We start from the raw sequence: 23605 nt of genomic DNA, 5'->3' as shown, positions 1-23605 counted from the left end.
AGTGTGTTGTTGTTTCCTGAATAAAACTGAGTTTTGCAAGGCAAATATCCAGTGATCCAGTCCCTGATTGAAATTAAGTCGCAACTTCCCTGCATCAGAAGTGCAGACAGTTCATTCTTTAATGGTGATTAGTGGGTCATTTTATTGTAAGCCACATCTCTAAAGAGACCCCCACCTACAGCGTTCTTTCTTTTCTAAGGTCACAGATCAATTACTACTGAAACTTTTGTTAACATCAATGTAATCATCTATCTCCACATGCTAATATACTGTATTTGCATCCAGTAAATGAACTGTCCTTGATCCAGACGATGCAGTTACTGATCGTAACTGGCAATCTTTGTCCCACGCAACTTACCGGGCTCAGGGAACTGAGATCAAACTGTCAAACTAGTCAGTGCTGATCAAATATTAATCAAGATTGTGTTACTGTTTTGCATATTTCTCGCCTAATATGTTTTAGGCCTGACAAACTTGATTCCTTTTAAGGATTCGGGTTATTCTGAGTCACTCACTAAACTGATCTGGGTTGTGCAAGTCACTTGGGTCACTTGAGTCAGTATTGCTAAATCGCCAAGGAAACTCAGTCCTAGCGAGCTTGCAATGATTCGGACTGTCTGCTCGACCTAATTGCATTTTACCATACTACATTTATACACCAAATCTACAGTAGGCCTAGGCTACGTGCAGAACATTGTATGTTATTTCAGAAGTGAAAGAAGGGCTTTTGTTGTGGATTTGCTTTACCCTGAGCTCGAGGAGAGACTCTACAGATCCACTCATGACAACATAGCCGGCTGATCGCGCAACTGACTGACTGACTCGAGGACTCAAGAGCTCATGACTTATGAGTCCCATGGTATGCGAGCTTGCAATGTTTCCGGCTCTGCGGGAAGTTCCTATAACCTGTTATATCGGACTGTCTGCTCACCCAGTCACTTGAGTTGACTTGTGGAGTTGTGGTTGCCTACGAAATTGTAAGTTTTAAAGCTTTTGGCAGCTAAGATGGCTAGGACTAGTAGTAGCTCATGTTGCAAGAGGTTTGTGTGTGGCGCTGTTATCATTTTAGATTGAATTGTAGTATGACTCAACTGATCCAAGTTAATGATCTAGAGACTCGCGACTCATGGATTATTTTAAAGACACGGGTGAAAGATCCGAGTGAGTCACAACAACAGGTTTGGTTTTCATAAACACACTTTAGCGTACTGTTTTACTGTGTTACCATTTTTTCCTGCTTTAAAACAGACCAAGCATCGCCCAACTTGCATGTGTCCAGAGGCATTTTGGTCTGCACAGTTGAAAACGCCCAGATGAACAGAGGTTCCAGGTTAATAAACATTTGCGAATTAGTCTGGTGATGACAGGCTAGTAGGTTTAAAGACTGATGATTGAAAAAAAAAAGACCAAAGTTAGAGTTCCTCATTTAAGTCAAATCTATATCAACATTGAGAACAAATTTCATGGAATGCACAAAATGTCAGATGGGAGTAATGTACTGGATTTTCAATACAAATTACTCGCTTAGTAATAAAAAGTAAAGCATCCAGTAAATACTTCCTCTTTGTTGTTATAGTTATGCTGCAAATGAGATCAGTAGAAATGGTGACAAGTAAGAGGAGGGAAATGAAAGATGTGGGACACTGGAAGAGTTCCTGCACATGAGATACAGCAGAGCTCATGCATGGCTGGTTTCTGTAGACCCTGATTGTAATTAAGTCGCAACTTCCCTGCATCAGAAGTGCAGACAGTTCATTCTTTAATGGTGATTAGTGGGTCATTTTATTGTAAGACAAATCTCTAAAGAGACCCCACCTACAGCTTTCTTTCTTTTCTAAGGTCACAGATCAATTACTACTGAAACTTTTGTTAACAGCAGTGTAATCATCTATATGCTAATATATTTAATTGGGAATTGTTCTATACTCAACCGTACAATTCATTTTAACTCATTTATAGAGCATTCACAGATTAAGACTAAAACACAACAACAATTCTGAAAATCAGTCACTAAAAATAAAATCTTTAGAATGAAAAAGTATGGATAACACAATTACAGTAAAACACAATAGCATCAAGAACTAATGAAAAATAACAGTGGGACCAGGCATGTATTCATGATGATTACTATCAGAAAGATAAAGTAAACAGAGGGTAAGACATTTTGTAAAGATATCAGTTGAGGGGACAGATCTTTTAGTGAGGTGCAAACTATTCCTCAATTAAGGAGCAACAATAGATGGCACACAGTTGTAAAAACACAAAACATGCTCTGTACAATGTAGCACAAATTATAGATATAGATATTATTTGCAATGCTAGTTAAACAAATCAAACAATAACAGAGGTAAGATTAACTCACAGAGAATGCAAAAACGTAGCTAGCCAATGGAATGTACAATTAAAAGCTTCAAAAAGGTTGAAATTATAGCATACGGGGATGTGGGTACTGTTGCTGTTTCTATAGTGCTCAAAACATTTGACTCAAGAACCAGGGATTTTATTTTTCGGGGTTAAGCATGCAACTGTATCCCATTTATATGAGAGCTGTCTGCTGCTTGTGCCCTTCCTTGACAGCAGCCTTATGAGGCAACACTCAAAGTGTAGAATGTCTCAAAAAGGAACATATTGACTATAGAGAGCAACAAATAACATGTCACAAACCGTCACTCTTTTCCTCTTTTTCTGTCTCATTCCTAGTTTTCAGCCTTCTCTAAATCTGTGTTATCTGATGTTGTGTGATTTTGTAATATTGGCTGAAAAAAAGTGTATATTTAGGGTTGCACATTCATGCTCTCCACTTCTGCGAGGATTAACATTGTTTGTTTGTTTGGCCTCAGACCGTCTTAATCCAAGACTCAGTTATTTACTAATATGTATGCCAAATAATGTGTGTGACAGAATTCACACTGAAGAACACAACCAAATTTTTTAACACTTGGTTTCATATTGATCAGCCCAGTCAGAGTATACTGTAACCGTTTCTAAATGTGACCATCTCCTCCGAACTTGTTTAATTCCCCTTAAAGTTGTTGATCTGTGCAGTTGGTAAGCTTACAGTAAAATCTACGAATGACATAATCATAAATGACACGTAAATACAAAAAATAATGCAGTGCCTGAAATAAAGTAAGCAAAATGAGTCAACGCTGGTTGCTGCTTGATGTTCATAAGCACCTAATCACTGTGTTACAGAAACAAGGTATCTAGGCAACCAATATAAAGACAAAAATAAAATGACAGTAGTGTTATTATGGTTTAGACAGGCAGAATGTAGGAATGCGTTTTAGGTTAATTGAACATAGTCCACACGGTAATGTTGTTTATTTTCAATTTGCAAATATCGAATCTGCAATAAGAAGTTGCCAATCTTGTCAAAATGAAAAATGACTGTCAGTGCAAGAAAGGATTGAGGCATCTTTATGTCACAAATTTAAATTATTCCTGCTACTAGTTGTGCTATTATAGATTTGACACACATTTTGATGCAGTCACTTCTCTCTTTTCTTATCATTAAAATCTATTTGGGGAAACTCTTATAACTACATTAAAATAAAAGCTGCAGATGGTAGAAAATATATATGTTGTTGCCTTGATATAACAGAAGCAGAATAAGGTTTATTACCAAGTCTGTGTTCACTTACACTTGGAGCAAAAGAGGAACAATTAAAATTTAGAGCACAGCTTCAATCAACAATGTTAAAAACAAAGGACAAAGCCAGAAATCTTGGTGTAGTCATGGACTCAGACCTGAATTTCAACAGCCACATTAAGACAATTACATAGTCAGCCTACTCTCACCTTAAGAATATATCAATGATTAAAGGAATTGTGTCCCAGCAGGATTAGGAAAAACTTGTCCATCCATTTATCTTCAGTAGACTTGACTACTGTAACGGTGTCTTTACAGTAGAGCTGGGCAAGATATCAATATTATATCGATATTGTGATATGAAACTAGATATTGTCTTAGATTTTGGATACCATAATATCGTGATATGACATAAATGTTGTCTTTTACTGGTTTGAAAGGCTGCATTACAGTAAAGTGATGTACTTTTCTGAACTTATCAGACTGTTCTAGCTTTTCCATTATTTTCCTTTTCCCCCACTTAGACATTATGTCCACATTACTGATGATTATTTATCTAAAATCTAAGTGTGAAGATATTTTGTTAAAGCACCAATTGTCAACCCTAGAATATCGCAGCAATATCAATATCGAGGTATTTGGTCAAAAATATCATGATATCTGATTTTCTCCCTATCGCCCAACCCTACTTCACAGGTCTGCCTAATAAATCAATCAGACAGCTGCAGCTGATTCAGAACTCTGCTGCTCGAGTCCTCATTAAGACCAAGAGAAAAGTGGATCACATCACTCCAGTTCTGAAGTCTTTACACTGGTTTCCTGTCCCTCAAAAAATTGATTTTAAAATACTTCTATTGGTTTATAAATCACTTAACGGTTTGGGGCCAAAATACATTTCTGATCTGCTGCTATACATTATGAATCATCCAGACCTCTCAGGTCGTCTGGGACAGGTCTGCTTTCTGTCACCAGAGTCAGAACTAAACACAGAGAAGCAGCATTCAGTTTTTACGCTCTACATATCTGGAACAAACTCCCATAAAACGGATGGAACTCTCAGTTCTTTTACAGTAAATGAGTGTTTTGATGCTGCCTTTCTTTAAATAATTGTTCATTTCTTATACTGCACTGCAACTTTTATTCTCGTATTTTATCTGTTTTTATATTTTGTTTTAACTGTTCTTAAATGTTTTATGTAAAGCACTTTGAATTGCCCTGTTGCTAAAATGTGCTATACAAATAAAGCTGCCTTGCCCTGTCTTGCCTTACACAGAATTAGCCTTGGAGTGTGCTGCATACAATAAACATAAAACATCAAATTAAAGGCAAAGTACTGCAACAGTCAAGAACATAAATATAGAATAGAAGAAAAAGGTTAATACAAATATGAAAAACAAACAACCAAAATACTATAACCAATGTGTACAATATAACTTTTTCAGAATGAGCTGTACAGTGTAGTGCAGGAGGTGCACACTATTGATTAGGGGATGTGCAAAAGTTCACCCCATCTGGAATGTGTACAGGGATAATAGTCCAAGATGTGTTTTAATGTAACACACATATTGCGGTGGGAGTTGTAGTTGTTTTATTGTAATGAAAGCAATGAAGTGTGACATTAACTGTTAAAAAACAATACTAGATTCAAATATCTTCCTACAGTATGTGCTCAGTTGCTCCAGCCTGGGAGTTATCAGACTCAATTCTCTGTTAAGTCTAAAAAACTCCTGGTGGACTGGTAAGTTATGCAGGCTTCAGATATATTCAGGGAAAGTAGTGGAATACACAAAATAGAATCAGCTCACAGGGGTTGTAAAACACAGTGCTGAATATACTCAAAAGAGCCTAATTCATAATGTCAAAGAAAATACCACAGTGGTTACCCTAACACTCAGAACTTCAAATCAATCAATTTGGTCCAGTCACATTTGACAGTTATGTGATTAATCAACATATATTGACACACTATACTATTGGTTCTGTTATGATTAATTAAGTGCTATTTTAGTCAATATTAAAGATCACCCTAATCATTACACCTCAACACTTCCCAAGTAGTGATTTAAATTCAATGGTCATCACAGAGCAGCACACATACCACATTCCTAATTTACATTATTCACACAAAAGACATTCCCAATAATCTATCATTAATGCATAGACACTGTCTTAACATAACAGAGGTAAATCCTTCTTTCATATCAACAGAGTTAACATATTCCAGAGCTGTGATCCAATGCACTGTGAAAATATGCAGCATAAAGGTGTTTTTGCCGATATGTCCACAGTTGAATATGACAAATGATGGTGATTTGCCTCAGGACACGATCACTCACAATTGCCAGTTCAGAACATTTTATCTCACTCTAGTGGGAGCATTGACAAAAGACAATTGGGCTATCAGGTATTCTGCGTGACAGCGATATACTTCAAGCCGACTCCTAGTAATTTAAATGCCCTTCTCCGCATGGCAAAGAAAAAAAAAAGTCTGTTTGCAAGAGCAAGATGCAAAATCTAAATATAATATTTGTATTGCTTAAGCTCTGCCAATGTTATTGCAATGTTAAATGGAATTGATGTTTAGGTAAAAACAAGTCTTAGCCTGGCATAGCCAGACTAATTCGCAAATGTGTATTAGTCTAACCTCTCAGTTCAATCGGATTTCCACGTGGAGTTATCAACGGTGCAGAACAAAATGTTTCTGGACACAATCAAATAGACTACAACCAATCACAGCAATAAACAATACATCCAAGTTGGGGCGGTGCTGGGTCCATTTTTATGCAGGAAAAACATGACGGCCGGGTCACAAACTTTTTCAAATTACAGCTAAACTGCACTAAAATGTGTTTCTGAACATTTTAAGCGAGAAATAGGCAATACAGTAATACAATCTTGATTCATATTTGATCAGCACCACCTAGTTTGACAGTTTGATCCAAGTTTTGTAAGCTTGGTCCGTTGTGCTGGCCAGATAATCAGAAATCTGTCTGAGGGTCAAGGGGGACCAGAGGTTTTTGTCTGAGCAAATAAAACATGAGCTGGCAGATTTGTCTGGTTTCCATGCTATCCATATCTAGCTTTCAATAAAAAAAAAAATAGTAAAAACCATATGAATGATTACAATTGTTTTTATTAATGATTTAAATTTATTATTTCAGAATTTGAAGTAGTGAGCAAGGCAAGCTAGCAATAAGCAAATAAGGCAAACAAAACTGTAGGGTGGCATTTGTGTCATTTGATTCTAAGGGAAAAATGCTTCATTATACTGGCTAGCTACTCTTGTAACACCACTACACAACATTTCATATAAACAGTACAGAATAGTACAGACTGCATGCTTATTGACCCAAAAGTCTGTTTTTATACGACACGGAAATTTAGTCCAGATTTATCTGCTCAACATGCTTGCCTATGGACACCATTTGGGTTTGAGTATTAAGATTTGATTTGTCCCTTTACGTGTATGTGGACCAAGAATATATTAACAGATTTTTGGACAAAAACGGACAAGCCATTTCAAATTGAAAAGAAAAGAAATGAATAAAAAAACGATACATCTGACCTTGCCACTGCCACCCCCGTTCAGATTCCTGAAAATACCCGCCAGACATCGGAGGTCATCCGTGGCACTGACAAGTCTGTAAGCTATCTGGCAGCTGTCAGTCTTCATGTAGCCACTTGCAGGAGCCCCAGCTGGTCAGCTCACCCTTATTTATTGGGTGAAATTGAGCTGCGTCCCACTCACCTGTTCCCTTGCTCTCATTGTTATTGCTTAATGTGATTGGATAGTTTCAATAATGGGATATGATGTATTATTTATTAGGTTGAGTTAAGCATGACTTATTGAGTTGAGTTTGTCCAGCTTGCACCAGTACCAGTTGACCATTGATTTTAGATTTGTTTCTGTTGTTATCGCTTGAATTGCTCACTGGTAAAAGTCCAAACTGCTTAGTAAAACAAGATGGAGCAAAGGAAAGAAATGATAGCTTTAAGGTCATCTGCTATCTTTATTTTCAAAATTCTGAGACCTCAGATTATTAGTTTCACCACATTGGCAGTGACTGCTGAATGCCATATCTGGAGGCTTGTACAATTAACATACCGCTCCATCTAGCCTCTGGCCTTAGAATAAGTAGAAGGCAATTATGAAAGCCAGAGCCTAGTGCAGGCAAAGTGAATGGCACAGCCATCTTCTCAATGATATTGAAGTGGGAAAAACACTGGAGACATTTAAATAAAATTATAAAGAAATGGGCATTGCACACAAACCTGTACCCAATTTCCTGATGACACTGCCCAGCAGCACTGCATAAGGCTATTTTAAAATATCATTAATTGACTGTGTCTGATGTAGTGAAATAAAAATTCTTAAAACTAGAAAACTAATTATAGTCATGGTTTTATATGCACCAATGACTCTCATTCATATTTTGTAAGGATTAACACTAGACATTGACCTATGGATCACTACTGGACAAAACATGTTGAAATATCACAGTCTAAAAGTGTTGCCAAATGGACATGCAAGAGGAAAGTGACACAATTGTGCAACAAATTAATTACTTGATTCTAATGGATACAAAGTAAGAGACCTACCATGTAATGGCATCTGGTAAATGTAAGACTCAACAATATCTTCATGGCTTTGGTGGGTGAAAAATATTAAATGTAAAGATTTTTGGGGTTTTAAACTTTCCTTCACAGGTGTGCAATTTAATAATAATAATAATAATAATACATTTTATTTATATAGCGCTTTACATGGTACTCAAATACACTTTACAGTAAAACCAGCACATATAGCACATTAAAAACAGATAAGCAATAAAACCAACACATAAAACAAGCATATTAAAAGCAATTAAAAACAATAAAACCAGTAACTATCAGGTGAGGAATTTAAGATTATTGTATGTGGAAAGCTAATCTGAAGAGGTGTGTTTTGATTAGTGTTTTGAATGTGTCCAGGTTAGTACAGTCAGGTAGGTAGGGTAGGGAGTAGGGCTGCTCGATTATGGGAAAAAATATAATCACGATTATTTTGGTCAACATTGAAATCACGATAATTCAACAGGATTACTCGTTGACTTCTGGAAAGATGTTGCAATTATTGAACTTAAAAAAGTTAAATAAATCAACAGTAAAAAAAAAACAACAACATACAACTGTGAAATTTGCCTTAATACTTTTCCTATTTAAACTTTATTTTTTCATTCAGAACACAAGAGAAAATAAGAGTTTACTTGCAAAACGTAATGAGCTAAATAATTATTTGTTTTGATTATTCTGTTTTTGTGATCATTGGGAGCCAAAATCATAATCACAATTAAATTTTGATTAATTGCACAGCCCTAGTAGGGAGTTCCAGAGTTAGTAAATGGTGTGTAAGTCGGTAACACTATAATGTAATAGTCAGTTAGTGGCTCTACAACATAAAAGTTGACTGTTAAAAGTTAACTGTAACAAACAAATGACATATATTTCACTCATCAGATAGCTACCAAGGCTGTCTTCAGATAACCTGAGTCAAACAATAAACTATACAGTGTTCATCTGACAACATCCACAGACCTCAGCATCTATTTTCAGACATCATACAAATTGGTGTCTTTCTTTAGACAAACAAGCCTCCGTGCCACATGTCAATCTGTCATCCAACTAGACTTTAAGTGAGAAGAAAGGTCACTCTGTACTGCATGATATCCCAGAACTGATGCTGTGGATATTTTCAAGGGTACATTGTAAATTATGCACTAGACTCCAGATGTCCATAGGTATCCACATCAGTTTAACAGCGCAACATATCAACAATAGCCAAGGTGCAGGCAGAGCTGGTAATCCTTCAATGTTTATCTGGGGTTTAGAAAAGAGCAGATGACACATTCTATTTTGTTGATAAACCACACTATAATAATGAACAATTAAACATAACACTAAATTAACTAAATGCCAATGTCAGTACGCTAACATGCTTACAGTACAATCATAATGCAAACATTAGCACTTTACCGAATGCCATTTTCTTTTTACATTCAAAGCTTCTAATAAAGCTTTGAATGTCTGGCCATATTTTGTGACATCATCACCCTATAAAACGACTTTCTTTAATATATACAACTCTGCAGTTTGGTCAACATAAATATACTTTATGTTGCAGCAAGCTGATCCAATTGGGGCATAAAATAATGCTCTGGAGTTATTGGAAATGTATGGATAATATGAGTCGGAAACAATCCTACGCAGCCACCACTGGAATCCAATCCTACAGATAATACAATACTAATATTAGTGAAGCCTAATCTGTGCAGATATGACAAGTTTAAAAAGAATGAATAGACATACAAAAGCTGGCTAGCTAGCTAAGTTATAGCTAACATTAGGGGTGTAGGAAAAAAATCGATACTCTTGAGTATCGCAATATTTTATTTAGCAATACTGTATTGATTTTCAAAAACGCAATATCGATTTTTCTTTTCTTTTTTTTTAGTTTATGTGCAAAGATATTCATGTAAGACAGTGGTTCACGTTTATGTTGTGTTTAAACCCCCTACCGCTAGATGGCTATGCTGAGACGCACCACTAGTGTCCTTGCCTAACAGTGCCTGACTTTTTGCTAGAAGCTAACAATGTAGCTATGGCTGAACTTTGGCCTACTTTAGCATATAAATATTAGCTCACTAAGAACCTGTGAACCACAATCCCAAACTGGCAGTTTGATTTTCTGTGTACTGAATTGTTTACCTAAAGTAAACTTCTTTGACTTTTATGCACATCATGTCTTTTTTTAAATATTAGTTTTTCTAAAATTATACTTTAAAACAATCCCAATATATCGCCTTATGCACAGTATCGAACTATATTGCAATATATTGAATCATGACCCATGTATCGTGATACGTATCGTAAGATTCTTGCCCATACACAGCCCTAGCTGTTAATGCTGATGTTTAGCATCTAAAAGGCTTGGCGTGCATTTCAGTTTAGCAAGTTAGCGTGCTAACATTTGTTATTTAGCACTAAACAAAGCACAGCTGAGGCTAATGGTCCTGTAATTAGTAACTAATTGGTTTTGAGCAAATACAAATTTTGACCTGATGAAAAGAAGGAAAGTTAAGGATCACCAATTATCATGACAGGGACATTATCGCTACCAAATGTCATAGCATTCCGCCCAATAGTTGAAGAAACATTTCACTCAAAACCACAAATGTCAACCTCATGGTGGCGCTAGTTGAAAAAACAGGGGATCACCAAAATCTTTGAGATACAATTGTTTTGGGAAAAAAAAGTCTGAAAAAAATTGTGTGCCAATCCATTTAGTAGATGTTGAGATAATTCACTGGTTGGTGGAATCCAAAAGATTAATTGGGTAACCGCCTCCATGCCTGATCAGAATGTTCAGTTTAATACCCTCAGCTGTGCCAACACAAGAGGGGAGAATTGGTGGATAGGGATCTGCTAATGTGTCAAAGCAAGCCCACTTGTTTCCAGTGGCAATTGACTTGCTGCTCATGGAGTCATGTGAAAGTGAGCATGCTCAAGAATGTAGTTGCTGTGCCAAACTGATAGTGCTTTAAGCCTTGAGGAATGAAGCCCAGTGTGCTTGCTAAAGGTTGCCAATAAACATTCAGACATGATGTGTATGATTTTTTGGGACCAATATGCAAGAATTTTTGGACATCTTATTAGGTCTTAAGATGTCTTGTTTAAGACTGTTGTGAGGGGCTTGGCTAATTAAATTGGCTTTTCAGCATTGTGCCTGGTGTGCATTGTCCATTGATGTGTCTGGGAAAAAGCCAACAAATATACAATGTCTCAATAATGAAAGAAAGTTGTTTTTAAGGTATAGCTGAACATTCTTTATTCTGCTGGTTTTGATTTACAAAAATGCAATGCACAACAACACGGGGCATCACGATTTCCAGCATTCACACGCTAACACATGTATCTCTTTTGAACTACAGTCACAATGACAAATGAGGGCTGTAAAGGTCGTATTGCAGATTTATTTGAGAGGTAGGCAGTGATAGACGGAGGAAAATGAATTAATTCATACCAGGGCCAACACTGTCTGTGACAAACGGTAATGTATGTGACTAACTCCTTTAAGAAATAAACAAGTGTTTAATTCTTTAAAAACAAAGCGCTGGAATTTTATGTACATTAAAAGTGATAGACTCAACTAACTTAGTTTCTTGAATACTTTCGTTCAGTACATAGTTTTAGAAAACCTCTACAGTACTATAAAAGATAGCATACTCCAACTGAAGTGTAAAAGAGAGACCATATCATCTTGATAATGTGAGCATGAGGAAATGTTCACTGAAGAGGCTAAGGAAAGGTCACCTTGACAGGAAAGAATTAGAAAATGACAGAAATGTCAGGAGACATTTTTATTAAAATGCCAATATTTTGCTATATCAGTGTAAGCGGGTCATCAAGATAAGACATTTATACTGTTTTGCCGATCTATCAAACTCTGGCATGGCATGGCATTTTCTATGATGGGAATCATATAGGCTTTTTTCATTGTAGGAAGGGGAAACTGTGTCTATTGCACAGCTTATCTTTACATTTTCTCTGGAGTGCAATAACTACTGTGGGTAAATCTTTAGAGGTCCATTGTATGTGTCCTGTAGATACACTAATTGCTATTTTTGTATCTTCCTAAGTAGGCAAAACCCTGTGAGAAACATTTAAAATGGGATATTCTGCAGTATCAAGTTGTTGTTCTTTAATTTGAACTGTCCAAATGACAATTCCTATTAAAATTATATATACTATATATGTGTATATATAATTTTATAGTACAAACATACACACACACACACACACACACACACGCGCACACACACACACACACACACACACACACACACACAATTCAGCTTCTAGTTTAATGCAATTTTGTGGTGCTATATGAGCTGCTCTGTTTACCGAATGAGTTATTCATACATTTTATTTCCTTGCAGGTACACAGCAAAATTGATGGAATATGTGTCAAATCGCTCTCTGACATCTGCTCATATTCATCAGCCTCTAAGTCCTTGCATTGGTCCCTTCATTAGAGAGGTGACACAAAACTCCATCAAGACTTGATATCCCCCTAGCACCTGAGCTAAATTGGATTTTAAATAAATGTCAGAGTGAGTTTTACATTTACATTGGAGAGCACAAATGTAAGTTGGGTATCAGGTTTGAGGCAGAAACACACAGTATGTGTAAGGTGATGTCTGATGAGGTTTCACCACCGTCAATTGCCAGGCCTGAAAATGGCATCATGCAGTAAATGTAACAGGTTGTGATTTAAATGTTATCCATTCCCTGGCTGTTTGGTGCCCCCTCAAGTTTGGTTTCCACCATGTCTTATTTAAACACATATTTAAATACTTTTGGAACAAGTCATCCAAGATAATACATTATTTGAGTTCACCAATTGTCAAAAATACCTCAATTTAAAATGATGTGAAAACGTAGGGACTAATATTTGATTGATTTATTTTACTGGATTTTTTACAATGGACCCATTACTTGGAATGACCTGAATGGACCTAGTATTGGAGCAGTAATTCCTTACGAATGTTCTGTTCATTTATTGTAAACCCAATGTAGCCTATTGAGACATTGTTTAGGCTACACTACTTGCTTTGGCCTGGATTCGTCAAGGATTTCTTTTTCTCCTGAATAATGTTGAGATAAAAACAGCTCAACTCATACCAAAAAGTGAAGAGAAACAAATGGTGCAAAGCACAAAACAGCTGCTGATTATGCTGAAGAAAAAAACAGAACTAATACCTACAACCACTAAGATGACTACGATTTTACAGGTAGATGTGTACTAAGCATGCATACACACTCACATATACAATCATTTTTAAAAGAAAGTGCAAATCGTCTACAGCTGTAGACATAATTGCACATTCTGCCACCAATATCAGTCGACTTATTTGTTAAAATAAAATACATGTCTTTCTATTGCTCGACAGGCTATTCAGCAAACTTCCAATATAACCAATTCATACATAGGCCTGTATCCCTAAGCATTGCTGACATTTCACTAATATATATTTTGCTGAAGAATGAGAATAGTGGCTATTTCCAGTCATATAAGGAAGATTTGGCAAAAAGGTCAAGCTGTGTTGTCAAAATTTAAATAAGGTCCCAAAAAAATCCATACCATTAATATAAGTGTAAGGAGCTACTGAATGAGCTAAAGCCTGGTTCACACGGGACGATTTTAAAATTGTCGGCCGATTTTTTCAATCCTGAGAGACCCCACACACGGTGATAAAAAATCACGGGTCTAACAGTTTTGGTCGTACAGTGTGTGATGCGCAGCACACGGCAAAATCAACACATCACACACGAACCGATTTGACTCCCGAGCATTCCCTGGTCAGACGGGAAATCTCACAAAATCCCTCGAGATCAAACGTGACTTCAGAGTAAACAATCATGGCGGACGAAGAGGATGCAGTGGCGATAGTTTGTAGTTTGTTTTTAACTGAAAAAAACATTCACGGTGTTGCCACAGGTCGACAAGTTGGTCCTCCATTTCCGACGTCCACCGGACTTTCTGGTGCGCCATGCCGCCGGCTGTTTTGATTTTGTTTCCCGGTGCTTTCCTCGCCACCTCGTCACATCGCTTTCTGATTGGCTACACGCCACAGTCCACAGGCTGCATGCTCGTTTGTCCCGGGGGACACCACACGAGGAGAAATTGGGCCAAAAAAATCCAACATGTTGGATATCCCCGATTTGAGATCGGAGCGGTCCCGATGTCCTTCCGAGCAGACGAGAGCAGTCTTAACACACCACACACAGCAGGAATATCTGACCAGATTATTTTACGATAATCGGAGCATCCTTACGATTGTCGGAAGGGGTGAATCGGGGCTAAAATCGGCCTAATTATCCTGCCGTGTGAACCAGGGCCCCCTATATATATTGTCTGCTGTCCTCTTACAATCAGACAATTTCCAATGGTTTTTATTTCACATTGGTTACCTTGGCCCATGCACTCCCCCTCTCCTCAATGTAGGTATGGAGATTCTATCAATTACCTTTTGATGTTTCAGCTCTTCTGATCTGAAAGCAATTACTCTGTAAACCCTGTAATAATTAGAATGAATTAAAGTAAAAAAAAAAATAAATGAAAGTGGAATATTACATTTGGAACACACTAATTGCTCTTCTCATAGAGCTGGGGTTTTATTTGGTGACTGGACATGTAATACTATTATATTTCTATTCCTTATTTTCTAAACCAAGAGAAGTAACCTTTCTAATCAAAGCCAGCCAAGAAAACGCAAACGCAAAATCAATATCTGAGGGGTACTGACCTGATCAATTTCTCTCTGCTCTGCTGCTTAAATATGTTATTTTCCCAAAGAGAACTCATGACCTGATAGATTGGACAGACAGACCATACCCATGATGGCCACCTGCTCGCAAAAAAAGTCTGACTTACATTTTACACTTTTTCTAAAAGTAGCAGCACGTTGCAAGCAAAACTAAGACTTGTTGTCAGGGGCCCATACTTTCTGGAGTCATTCAACATAGAAAACAAAAATCAGAGCGGATCATTGGTGTCCCACTCCCCTCAACCACTGGACATCTACCAAACCCGCCTCACCCGCAAAGCAACCAGCATTGTGGTCTCATCACTCTCATCGCGTAAAATACGGAGACTTGGTCAGGTGCCTTTGGCGTTGTTATTGACGCTAAAAGTCTCCTTTAGCGTCAGATCTAAACACCCGGGCAGTTAGGAAATATTATATGTATTATTATAAAAGCTAAGTTTATGTGACACGTGGGACAAGAACGGGACAGTTGGGTTTAGGAAAAGATCGTGCGTGGGGTTATAAAATGAGCGTTTCAGTGACATGTAGGACACAAACCCAGGTCCCCGGGGTGAAAGTCCTGTGTTGTTTGACCCATCCACCACATCAAACCAACCACCCTACTCGTAATTTCGGGCTTTCATACTACTCGCTACCATTGTCGCTCTGCCCGGTGCTTTCCATACAGACACTGAAGGGTGCTTATTGCGTCGTATCTGCCACTGAGAGAAACTGACCAAGCGTCCGTATTTTACGACTTGAGAGTGAGAACGGGTTGTTGTGGGTGACCTCAGCCACCCCCCACAGAGACTATTCATCTATTCATACTATTCATCCTAGCCAGTTCCACCAGACTGGCAAACTCTGGACTCTGATATATTTGTTATCTTTTATATTATACTTGTTGTACGTGTCCTTAATGCACCGTGGGTCGGAGAGAAACACATTTTTAATTGCTCTTCATGTCTGGCACATATTGCAGAATTGACAATAAAGTTGACTTGACTTGAAGAAATATCATATGCTGAATGATCCATAAAATTATTGGGACAAGGTATAACAATTAATACTATTCCGTTATTATGGTTCTATGATGAATGAAAAATGCCAATGATTACATAAATCATGTGGCATAATATTTTAGCTTTAGCATCCCAAGTTGATTAAATACATTTTTCCTGTTTTGCATTAAGCTGTTAACAAATTTCCACTTCCTCCCTCAAAATAAGTCATCTGTGTTAACCCCTTTATCAGCTCCCCACTCAGCACTGCTACAGATAAATCCCTCTGACTCTTTCACCGTGTTGCTTATCACTTACTGTGCAATGATGTGGTCACAGCAAACACAGCAAAAAAAATAAAATAAATATATATATAGTTTTGGTCATTGCTCCAGTTATGCCTGGATTTTAAATGTGCGACCTACAGTGGATGTATTTTAAATATTAATGTATTGTATTGAAAATGTATTATTGCATGCCTAACTGACAAATCAGCAAAGTGGGGACTCCAATCTTACTAAGTGTGATTAATCAACAGATGGCATCAAGTAGATGAGAAAAAAACTAGTTGATTATTGATTTAGGCAAAATGATTCAGAAAATGAATGTTTCAAACGTTTTTTTTTGTTTGTTTCAGCTGCTTAAATACAGTAATGTGCTGCTGTTCTTTGTCATATGTGTCATGTTGAACTGTCTGTACTGTTTTATACATCCTGTTGGTCAGACAAAACAATATTGCTGCCTGTTGGCTTGACGTGCTCTTGACAGCGCTTCAATTGTATTTTTTCGTTTTCATGTGAAAGGAAACTTTTCTAAACAGTGCATGCGTGGATGGGATTTTTTCTGAGAACGAACAAAGGAAAACACCTGTGTACGTTTGGACACCTAAAACACGTCATTTCATCTTCTATTTGAGCTTATATGTGTGTGTGTTGGGGTTGTGGCTGGGGAGGTGAAATACAAAGAAAACTAATGCTTTATAAGCAGCATTCCCCCTATAATTGCACAAGCATCATTATTGTTAACACACAATCTATTTCAGCATGCAACATACAACAAGGAAAAATGTCTACCTGCACGTTGTTTTCTACTCATATACTTTTATAATGAAGACCAATTAAAGAGTACAGGCTGGGAACTGGCTTGGCAGTAGCAGGATGAATACATTCTGACATGCCTCATAGCACCAGGATAATTAGGTGAGCTGGATGCAAGAAAAGGGCTGTGTGTATGTTCCACTGCAAGGGAGGAATCGGCACCGACCTTTTGGAAGTAGGTACGGGATTGGCAACAGTCACTAGAGAAAATGTTTCCCACAGGGCAAAATAGCTACAGGCATCTAGAACCACTGGCAAGACACATTTGAAAAGGAATGGTAATACTACAGAAAATGTCCTGTTGGCCTCTTGGCAGAGTCTCTTACAATAAATGGGATTGTCTCCTGAGGGTTAAATTGAACTTTTTTTAACAAATTTACACATTTAGGTGGGTTGAGTGGGGGAAAGAATTAAACAATTGATTAACAGAGCAAATAAAGCAGCTTTTGAATCCAACCATCCATTAGCTATACCCACTTATCCTTTGATGGGTCGCGGCAGAGCTGGAGCCTATCCCAGCTGACATTGGGCGTCCAACACCCTGGACAGGTTGGTAGTCAATCACAGGGCTAACAGGTAGAGACAGAAAACCATTCATGCTCACATTCACATCTACGGGCAATTTAGGGTCGCCAATTAACCTAACCTGCATGTCCTTGGACTGTGGGAGGAACATGCAAACTCCATATATATATATATATATATATATCAGAGATGTTCACGAGTCATTTTTTGCAAGTCCAAGTCGTGTCTCAAGTCTTTGAAGGGCAAGTTCAAGTCAAGTCTCAAGTCTTTTGCCACGAGTCCAAGTTAAGTCTCAAGTCTCTGGCCATCTGATCTGTCCCTAACACTGTATTGTTAAATTTTATGAATTCAAAACATGTCCTGTAGCTACCATCCATACAGTACAGTATCAAAATCAGTTGTAGGATAACTTTATGGGGTCTAGTTAACACATGCCTTTAGCCCTCGGACCTGGTGAAATATTAACCTAAGTCTGTCACATCATATGGCTACAACTATAAAGATACAATTTGCCTGTTCCCAGCATTAGCACAAAACTGCGAGGGATAGCTTGTTACCTGTGACGACATATACTAAATGTAACGTCCCTTTAACTCAAAAAAATGTCTAATGTCGGAGTGGAAATCAAGAGAATAGTGGCAGCGCCACACCAGTTACAGAAAAACATGCATCTCAGTGTCAGGCCAAATTACGCACAATAAGCAGTTTGAACTCACTGATGTAATGCCATTTATTTTCTAAGTATTAGTACGCTCAGTGAAACTGAGTCCAGCGCGAGGGAGATCCGACTCAGAGGAGGAGAGGTTAGTGAGGCCAGCGTCTCCACGGCAGGTGACAGTGCGCACGGATCCGCTGCGCCACGCATGGATGAAATAATGAAATAGTAAATAGGACTACAGTAACAGAAATTTGTGCAGAATTAAGACAGTCAAGACGGCCCAGTGTTTGGTGGACCGGGTACACCTTGTTCACTTAATAGTCTACAAATCATCCACGGGATCAATTACGCATCACAAGAGTTTGCCCCCCCCCCTGCACAGCGTTTGTTCCTGGGGAGATGGATCCGTGCGTCTCGCCTCCTGTGCACCATGGATGTCTGAGCCTCAGCAACTACTAACTATAAAGATACAATGTGCCTGTTCCCAGCATTAGCACAACACTTTGCGATGGTTAGCTTGTTACCTGTGATGACATATGCTAAATGTAACGTCTCTTTCACATTAGCGTGTGAGTGACTGACCTATCTGGGTGCGTTTTGAGATGCCTGATGAAGTCCGACGTTGTTGATCCGGCATCATTTATCTTGGTGCCACACACCTTGCACGTAGCTGCTGGCTTACTGCCACCGTTTACCAAGTTATTGAAAGCAAAACTAATGATAACGCACATAAGGCATAACGCATGCGTTACGTTGCACATTATGGCAAAGGGCAGGGGACATGCAACTCGTCATACATTTCCCCAACGTATATGCGCCAATAAAAGAAAATAGAAATACATGAATACATTTAGATTTAAAAAGCAATAATTGCATGAAAACAGGTTGTTGACGAGTCTCGAAGCTCAAGTCTGAGTCAAGTCTGAAGTCAGCTGTTAGTGTGAGACTTAAGTGCGACTCGAGTCCCCATCTCTGAGATATTGAGATATCTGAGATACACATATATTAATCGTTCAGCCCTAATTTAAACGTTAAACTTAAACCAGAGGCACTGGAAATTAAGGAGGCTAAGGATGTTTTATAGCTGACCCTTGCTACCCGATAATTAACTGTTAACAGACAAGCTGCCAAATGAGTCCCAGTTCAACCGTCTGGGAGAGTTAGCAGCCACAATGTCTACTGGACACATGCAGGCAACATCATGCATTCAATGCTAAACTATTAGATGAGAGACTTTGATGTCATCCATCTATATACAGTACAGAGAGAAAGGGAATTGTGTAAAAAAGTAGTCCATTTATTGTCTAAGTAGCAGAGTTTTGCTGTAAAAACAGTCGGGAGAGTTGGCCTGCTGGGGTTAGCCTTTAGCCTAGCATGAACACCGGCTCGTTTACCGTGCAGCCGTTTTCTGGGAGGCGGTGTGACAGGAAACGTAAATGCAGCAGACTAGCCGGTAGCTTAGCCTTTTGCTAACCCAAGGTCATGGCTGCAGCTAATTCAAGTTCATATTTATGTAGCTAATTCAAACCTTAAATCTTTCTCATCTCAAAGGGCTTTACAAAAAAAACAGGACAGTCAATAGAAAAACAATATATAACACCGTGCCATCAGGGTTAAATCAATGATTAGTACTCATAAATATGAAACTGGTACATGCCCGTGCTCGTCTTATAGGCGGGACATGACAGAAAGAGGAGAGAGAGAGAGAGAGAGAGAGATATGCAGGACGAGGTCCGACTCTAGTTCACATTCTGGCGGGGTTTTATTGCAAAATACCTTCCGCAGCTTCAAGTGTTTATAAATCAATTCTGAACTTTAAATTATTATTGTCGGTTAATGGTTAAACCGTTAATTATTAACATCCCTAACAGAGATCAAGCACGGTTTCAACGTAAGTGAATGTGAGCATTCAGTTCCCGACCTCTCTCTAATGAGCATATATAACACAAGACCGACAGACATGCAGAAACACATAGACAAACTGACAGAATAGTACATTAGTCCACAGTCCACTTGACCGTGTATGATTACACCACATGGCAAGGTCCATAAGATGGATTATACAGCATTTCATCACACACCAAATGTGACCCTTTTTTATATGCCTTTTCCATATTAAATTTCAAATTACATCCTGTTAATTTGTGGATGGAGCATATTAAATGAAACCATGAAGTATAGAGGTTGAGACCAAGAGATATCACTGTATTTAATTTGGCGAGCCAGTGGCCTGTCTGTGAAATGAAATAGGACTTGAAGTCAGCAGTAATCGTGTATTGTGTTACCCTGATACATTATCAATCAGTGAACTGAAAAAAAGATCAGATGATTACTTTTTTTATTATAATAAATTACCACTGGGATTGTTGCTGGAATATATAACATGGTTACCTTTCTAAGGCTATGTAGTTTCATGGGTATTGCAAATATTTAAACAGTCCACATGCTGCATAAGAAACCACATACAAATCACAGGGTATTTAGGGATTGTAAACTTAAAAAAAAACAATAACTTTGTTCAGACACTAGGAATTACGGGATAACGTCATCAGAATGAGTTTCATAAAGTATACTGTATGAAACTCATTCTGATAATAAAGCATCCTTAATGTATGTCTGGATTTTTTAGTATTTCACATGATATGGAATTTGTTATCACCACTAAACTGTTTGTATATCAGGCCCAGCTGGTTGACCATGCTGTTGGGATGTCTGAGGTTTTTAATTAATGAGGAACTGTTGTACATAAAATAGCATTGTGGACTATCACACCATGTGTTAGATATTTAATGTTTATTCCAGCTATGGAATTACTCAGCCGCGAAACACCACTGGAGAGTGACAGCCACTTTGTCAACTGTTCTCCTCCCCCTGCGGTCAGGGTTGTCTTTTTACATTGCAGACTTGGCACAAATGGTAAATGGCAGAGCTACTTGAAGCCAGTGAAGAGGGAGAAGGATGGTACAATAAATGTTAGATTCAGGACGGGACAGGCACTGTTACTGTCAGATAAGCGGAGAGCTGAAACCGTGGCATGCTAGCAATCCACTGGGAATCGCCTGCATGTCAGTAAGGTGGAAAAAAGGAAGGAGCAGACCCACATTAAGCCTCAACAAAATTATGGGTATGAGCACTGAATGGTAGCTGGATAACAAAAGGCGTATCAAAGACTATTAGATAAAATACAAATAGCTTAAAACGGAGTAATTTGCACTAAAATACAAAAGTGGGATTTTATGTGGAGCTATACCATTTTGAAAGATTTGGCCTCACCTTCGGCAGATCCCTCAAGAGAGGCAACACAGCAAAGAATAGGCAACATCAAAAAATCTGACCGATTTGTGTCTGTACAAGTCCATATAAGTCTGCTGACCGCCTAGCAGATGCCTCATTCTTGAGTAGTGGCAGTAAACATCGGCAGCATTATCTAAGGCCTCAGCTTGCCGCGCTCTCCATCAAGTCTCCACTCAGCTAATGCCTGCATCTGTAATGTCCCAGAGGCTGCCTTATCTCCCCCGGCCACTTGGATTCATTGCCAACCTCCAGTTCATGGCAAAGCTCTGATCTGAAGACAAGCTAGTTGTGTGCCAAGGTGGGCAGCAGTAAAAAGTGACCTCCCGCCACCAGTACTCATCTCTCCCACTCCCACCCTGCACGCCAACAGCTCCCAAGCACACCCTGACTGTGCTAAATGCAAGACTCTTTAGTAGATTACCCTGTGCTTTTGCTCCGTGTTGTCTCTCAATTTAGAGTCCTGTCACAAATGCTACCCCACTAACATGAATCAACATGATGGAGCACACAAGTCCAACATGAAGAAAAAGCTTCTTTTGCAGCTTTGGTGTGCCACAGCTGGATGCGCTAGGTTAAAGAACATTGTTTTCAGTTTTTATTTTCCCTTTTTATTAAATAGTTATGACATTTTATCCAGAGATGCATCTAACAATTGTCAATAATAAATATGTACTTGATGAAGTGATTATTCGTTCGATCTACAAATATAAGAAAAATACCACTGCAATATCCGAGAGCCTAAGATGGCATCATCAAACCGAAGGTTTTGCTGTTTACACTGATAGAAAACAGAGAAAAAAAAGCAAATTATCGCTTTTGAGAAGCTTGAAATAGAGAATGTTTGGCAGTTTTGTTTGAAAAGCAACTTTTTTTTCAATAATCGATTATTAAATAACATATTTTTCTGTCAATCGGAAACTGGTTACTGCTTCAGGCTACGAAATTGCCGAGCACATAACCAAAAGTCACATCTTGCTTTTTTTACACTTCTGTTTTTGTACAAATCAAACAAACGCAATTTTGTTTTACCGTCCGACAGAGCCAGGCTAGCTGTTTCCCCCATTTCCCATCTAAGCTGAGCTACCGCTCGAGAGTGGTATCGATCTTCTCGTCTAACTCTTAGCAAATAAGTGTGTTTCCGAAGATGGTGAACTAATCCTCTTAATGTAAGCTATATATATATATTCAATTCAGAGCTTTTCAGCTTTCAATCATACGTATTGATTTAGTTATTGGATTTTACAGTACACTCTACACCAGGCTTGGTATAGGCATCAATTGGATATTAAAGATTTAGAACACAGAGCATCTCTGACTTTCAGGAGCTGCTGTTGCGCATAAATAAAAGATGATTAAAGTCCTTTTTTAAATATATGTTACTCATTCCGCAGTCATTGGCATATCCTGTGTACATACACCCGTACCCACAGAGGCATTGTTTAATATTAGGACTTCAGTAGCACACAGTGCATATCTTAATCATGTTGAAGAAGCCGCTGATCTCACTGCAGTTCAGCCACGCGGTTCCTTTGAGAGCGGAGCAAAGGTCAACTGAGCTGCTCTTCACTTACAGCCTTTGAAAAATCGTGACTGAAAATAGACTTGATTATTCGACACATTGTGTTTGGGTATGCATTCTATTTAGTAACCTAGATACTGTGAAATGAATATACAAACAACAAAGCCATTATATAACTACACAAAAAGACAGAGAGACACAGAGTGTCAGAGTAAGTGCTAAAAATCCTTTACTTTTAAATTGCCCTTCTCAAATATTAAATCAATGTGCAATTATTGACTAGTATATGGAATGAATGTCATTCAGCATCCAGTCTGGTGGTCTTTGATAGCTACAGGGTTCCATTACTTATTCATTAACATATGAATACAGTCATCTGTGTTGCTTTTACGGGTATGATGCAGAATATGAGTAGGTTTTCTTGAAAGAGCTGAAGTCATTAAGTCTGGTCAAAAACAGAGTTTATCGTTAACATGAAAAAAAAAGCCTGATAGCTATAAGATCACAATTGGCCCCACGGTGATAACTGTTGCATACAACGTGGGTGAATCACTGCCATCTCGATTCACCATCC

General features: G+C 38.2%; 1 long non-coding RNA gene across 1 annotated transcript; it reads left to right on the top strand.

Annotated features, from left to right (window-relative positions):
* The first annotated feature begins 472 nt into the window (after positions 1-472).
* Positions 473-23261, top strand: LOC116040066. The gene is made up of 3 exons (XR_004102572.2): positions 473-546; positions 13024-13033; positions 23248-23261. It is a non-coding gene; the product is annotated as an uncharacterized LOC116040066 (long non-coding RNA).
* Positions 23262-23605: the final 344 nt, after the last annotated feature.

Source organism: Sander lucioperca, chromosome 23 (genome assembly GCF_008315115.2).
Source record: "Sander lucioperca isolate FBNREF2018 chromosome 23, SLUC_FBN_1.2, whole genome shotgun sequence".
NCBI classification, from domain to species: Eukaryota; Metazoa; Chordata; class Actinopteri; order Perciformes; family Percidae; genus Sander; species Sander lucioperca.
This window is presented reverse-complemented; position numbering and strand designations above follow the sequence as displayed.